We start from the raw sequence: 6,000 nt of genomic DNA, 5'->3' as shown, positions 1-6,000 counted from the left end.
GTAAAAGTACCTCAAGATTGTACTCCACCACCATCGTTTATTTAACTCGAGACCTTGTTCATGTGGTATGGAGCACATTATTCATACATAAACAGTATAATATACAATACACAACAATATTGCTCAATATTTGAACAGGAGAAGAATGTTTTTCAGAGAAGCACCCAATTTACAAATAACTGAGGGTGATGATGAGTGTGTTTTTCCGTAGCATGGTGTCAGGCGTCGACCATTATTTCTCTCCACTTCTAATCAGCCCTACTGTCCTATACCAACCCTTATTGTTGATCGCAGCGTGCCGCTATTGTGCCTTGAAGACAGTGTATTAACTTACCCTTATGGGACGGCAGACACCGCTATTTATATCATAGATATGGTAAACTTGATCAAAAGGTGGCTGTTGCAGGTGGGGGGAAAAAAGTGAAAACCCACAACCACAGCTCTCTCACCACCCGTATATGAAACACAAGCCTGGGTATCTGAACACACGCTCCGTATCGTATTGAGTTGGGATGAAGTTGGTCTTTGTTCGCCGTTGTCGCGCCGCGTGACATCGAAACCAAACCAAAAACCTGACAGGTCTTTTCATCCCGTATTCATTTTCGGGTGTTGAATACTATATATAATTATGTAGATGAATCCAACGGCACAGAACACGTACGCAAACTGGACCTGTGACAGTGTAGTTCTCACCTTTTCAGGCCGTGACCCCCCCAAAATAAACATTGAATAGAATAGACTTTATTTTCCATTTGCACATCAAGTGCATAGGAAATCTTGGCGCGCAGCTCCCAGGGTCAGCATTAAAAAAAATGGAGGGACGGGTGAGAAAAGAAACATATAAACATACAATCCTAGAATAAATAAGTGCTTCATATAGTCTACCTATAAAACAATGCATGTTCAGTTCGTCTATCATAATCTGCCTTAAAAACAGTGCATAATTCAATTCATCATTCATGATTCAGTTCTATCTATCATATTGATTTCCGTCCCTAATGTCCTCGGCCACTAGTCGCACAGTACTGGCAGGGAAAGAACTGTTAGAGAAGTGTGTGTTGTGTGGGTGGAGATGCTCTCTCAGGTTGTGTCCTGAGTCCCTCCACACGAACAGAGAGTGAGCAGGATGGTGTGGATCCTTAAAGGATGCTCTGTGCTTTCTATTTGATATCATGTTAGGCCAGTTTTTAATAGTATAGTTTGATTACTTTTTTTTTTTATTACTTTTTCTTGTAATAAATTAATGGTACTTAAATTGTCCCTTACATTGTCCCGTCATATGAGGACCTCCTCAAAATAATGTGGTGACCTCCTGGGGGTCCCAAGCCACAGGTTAGAAACACTGCTCTAAGGGCCTTTCTGTGTGGAGTTTGCATGTTCTCCCTGTGTCCCCTAGGGTAGATACCCTCACAAAAAACATGCAGTAATCCTGGTCTCTAAACTGCCTCCCCCTGGCCAGCCGAGACGCCTGATGGAGGGGAAAGGAACTGGTTGGAATAACGTGTTCCTTCCACGCGCTACGACGTCCAACCAGGGAAACTCCCCCCTGTCAGGTGTAAAGGAGCAACTTGGACACTCAGGCATGAAGGGAGCATGAGTTAAGTCCGTTGCTCTCCCCAGGTTGGCGGAGGGTGTGTAGAGCCCAGGATCACAGTAGATGATTGGCACAGGGGTGAAAAATGGGTTACAAAATCGTGGGATAAAAAATATATTGTAAAAAAAAAAGAAACACTGCTCTACGACACTTTAAGCCTGGCTGGTATCCCTGTTTTGGGCATGTCATTGATTCATGTCATGATTTTTTTTAGTCCAAACAGTTTTTTCCATTTTTTAAGGTTGTACGTTCGGCATTTTATTTCGAAACTCAAACGGAGGGCTGCAGGAGAACGACGTGGCAAACCGTTCCACCATCGAGGAATCGAACCGCAGCCTCGCTGAGGAAGGCATGTGTTGTTCCCTTGTCCAGAGGCCCTTCCTCCTATATACAGGTTTAATTTAGTTTTTTTTGTTTGTTTTTCCTTAAACGGACATTAAAAACGCCATTAACAATGAACATAGTTTAATGTTGGTCCGTGTTTGTTGTGTCCTCGATGTTGTAAGGCGATGACCGCACGTATCATAACGCGATACATGTATACAAGTGATATATATATATACAGTATACTATACACGCCAGTTTTGCACATCGGAAAATAGCCAATCTACAGGATCACATTCACAACTGCAATTTTTCGGCTATTTCTCTGCTATTGTCAGCCTATTTCAACGGTGGAAAAAAAATGTATGTCCTAACAAGTATAGTAATACAAAGGTGTGTGTGCTCACACAATACCTCCAGACAGACAGAACGAGGGAGCGAGGGAGGTGGGGGGGGGGGCGGTGGGGGGTGTGTGATAAGGGCCTGTTAGGAGCATGGAGGAGATTGTCTTCAATTAGTGTTGGACCATGCAGGGCAGATGAACAGAACAATGGGCTATAGATTGTCACTCTGGAGGACGAGAAGACGAGGCAACGAGAGAGAGAGAGAGAGAGAGGGAGAGAGAGGTTAATGACAGTATGTTCTCCGGCAGGTATTCTCTCTCTCTCTCTGTCTCTGTGGATATAATCAGTGTCTTGTCTTCTCCCTCATTGGTTGGTAGTCATGGTAATTATTAGAACAATTAGCTGCCTTCCCTATCTTGTCCACCCACGGTGGAGGTGGCCCCCATTGCTGCTCTGGTCACGTGCACGCACATGCTGACGGGCACGCACGCATGCACGCACCCACCCATTTTGCCACGTGTTGACATCTACCAATGACAACAGACCACCCGGGTCTGTCTGTCTGTCTGTCTGTCTGTCTGTCTGTCTGTCTGTCTGCTTCTGTCTGTCTGTCTGTCTGTCTGTCTGTCTGTCTGTCTGTCTGTCTGTCTGTCTGCATCTGTCTGTCTGCTTCTGTCTGTCGGTGTCTGTCTGTGTCTGTCGTCTGTCTCTCTCTCTCTCTCTCTCTCTCTCTCTCTCTCTCTCTCTCTCTCTCTCTCTCTCTCTCTCTCTCTGTGTTGTGTGGTGGTCTCTCCACCTCGCCAGGTGTCCACACGGTATACCAACAGAGAGTTTAATGTCAGATAATCATCGTCCTAATCCAACTAATGAACATCTCTGTGTTTTGATAACGCCACGAGAGGACATCACATGAATAAAACTGGGCTGGTGGGATGAGAGAGAGAAAGAGATATATTTTATTTAGCGTCCAATAAAAGTCAGTTTGGACGTGGTGGTGGGAGTTTAATTGTGGTAAATTGGAGTCTCGGAGCCAGCGGTAATTGAATGGAGGGGGAGGCGAGAAACGAGAAACGGCGCGATAAAAACCTGATCTGGGAAGAGACGCGAGAACGGCAGACCCAGAGAGTTCATTTAAAGCAGCACTAAGTCAGTTTTTTAATATATATATATGTGTTTTAATCTGTATAGGCCTAACAATATCATTTATACAATTGGGGTTTTGTCTCCCTGCTCTTCTATTAAAGGACCACTTTTCAACGTATCTTCATATAATAGGTCCTCACTAATAATCATGATAATCACAATTTTTTCCTACTCAGTCTGTGTCTCATAGGAGGGCTGTGGGCAGTTTAGAAACTGCTTCCACTTCTTCCAGTGACATCATCATTAGGCAGATTATTTTTTAAACAACCATTTTCGCATTGCAACTTTTCAGGACTAGAAAGCCTGCAGTTTTTAGTAGCTTGTATTCCCCATCGATGATGTCACTGGATCACGGTTTGTGAACTGCCCACAGCCCTCCTATATGAGACACAGACAGAGTAGAAAGAAATAGCGCCATGTTTTCATCATTATTAGTGAGGACCTATTATATGAAGATAGGTTGAAAAGTGGTGAAGTGGTCCTTTAAGACATTTAGTTGGTGTCAAAGGTCATGTCTCCCCTATAGACACATTGATCTGACGCGAAATTTGACCTGATGGTCAAGATTCAATGTATCCCCTGAACAAGCAGGCCTGCTCTATTATTTAAAAGGTAAAAATGTGCATGCAGGGAACTGGGTTCAGATCTGGGGTAGAAGAGGAAAATTACATCTTATGTCCCAAGAGCTTACAGTATGTCCAAATGTAACCTGAATGGAGCCGTGGAACACAGGGTCCATTTGGTAATATTTTGTATATATACTGTACGCTCTCGGGAGGTTAGAAAATGGATAAACTATAATCGGTGAGCGTTTTCTTTTTTTACCGCGTTATGCTGTCGAACATTCAGGTCGTGTGTGTGTGTGTGTGTGCACGCGTGTGCACGCGTGCGTATATGCGCGCACGTGCGTCTGTGTGTCCAGTGCTGAGGTGTCTAACCAGGCCTGTTAGTCTGAAGCCCGGCGCCGTCAATCATACACGGTGGGTGGTGGGAGGGGGGGGGGGGGGGGGGGGGGGTCCGGGGGTCCGGGGGGATGGATGGATGGAGGGAGGGAGGGGGGGTGGGGGAGTGGGGTGGGGGGGGGCAGCATGCAGATACTGCTACCTGTCAACAGACCACAGGAAAATGGATGCCTGAAAAAGCCATAACTATGATAAATTTACTCGTCTGATTCTCCAAAGTACCCCCCCTCCTCTCTTCTCTCTCTCTCTCTCTCTCTCTCTCTCTCTCTGTCTGTGTCTCTCTCTCTCTCTGTCTCTCTCATTCAGACAGACAGACATGCATGCAATTCACACAATGTGCCCCTCGCTCCCTCCCCCCCTCCACATGCACCCCCCCCTCCACATGCACAATCTCTGCCAGATACCCCCCCTCCCCTCCCCTCCTCTCCCCCCCATTCCCTCTCTCTCTCTCGCTCTCTCCCTCCCGCCATCCGTCGTCTGTGTGAGCGTGTGACTAATGTATGCGGTAAAGCTGCTCGCTACCAACGCCGCTCAAAGCCGCCGCTCCGCCCGCCACCCCCCTACCCCCCCCGCCCGCCACCCCCGATCGGCACCATCCATCTCGCCGTCCGCGCCGGAGACCGCATTCAAATAACCCATTCTGACCTGAGATCAGGTTCTAAAAAAGTCCGTTTGAAAATGACAGTTTTCTGAAAAAGCCATGTTTCTGTGTCAGTCGTTCTTTGATTTTTCAAAAAATAGCAGATCTACAAGCTCATAGCGCGCCACTCGGTGGCGCGCTAGGAGCTTGTAGATCTGCTATTTTTTTCAATAGCTAAAGCATAGCACGATGCTAACGCCAAAACGGGTTCCCGCCCAGAATGGGATAAATTTGTCACTGTACGTTTATGAAATATTGATGGTGGTGGTGGGTAGTGGAGGGAGAGAGAGAGAGAGAGAGAGAGAGAGAGACTGAGGGAGAGAATGATTGGGGTACGTATATGTAGGAGAGGATTAGGGGTGGGGGGTGAGGGGGGCAAAGGGTTTGGTATTGGTGGGAGAAGAATTGGGCGAGGTGGGTGGTGGGTGGGGGTCAGGTATATTATATAGGCTGAATAAAACAGTAAACAACTGGCGCTGGGGGTCTGTTTGTTGGGGGATGTACAGTACTACCCTAGATAGCACTTCTGTAGACTTAGATAGCATTTGAAACAGACTTATAGCATGTTATGTAGACAGCACTAGAATTGCATTGTATATAGTCATAGCACGCCATAGTACATATGTATAGCATAGTAGTATATATGTAAAGTTTATACGTATAAATTTCATTATATAGATATTCCACTGTTACTTTCTTAGCTTACGCATGTTTCATGATGAATGTTTTTATGTGATGTATTCCCATGCTTTTGTTCTTGCTTAATGTAAGTCGCTCTGGATTAAGAGCGTCTGCTAAATGCCTAAATTGTAAATTGTAAATTGTACTGTAGCTGTTTCTGTACATCAATATAGGACCCACATACTGTACAATAACACAGGAAGGACAGACAACATGGAGAATGGTGGGCCATTGCCTTGTACAGTATCTATTACATAATATTCTCCACTATATATGTCCATGTTGTTCATTGCTGCTCTCTCCTATATCAGC

This window comes from Protomyctophum bolini (genome assembly GCF_963924005.1).
Source record: "Protomyctophum bolini genome assembly, chromosome: 5".
NCBI classification, from domain to species: Eukaryota; Metazoa; Chordata; class Actinopteri; order Myctophiformes; family Myctophidae; genus Protomyctophum; species Protomyctophum bolini.
This window is presented reverse-complemented; position numbering follows the sequence as displayed.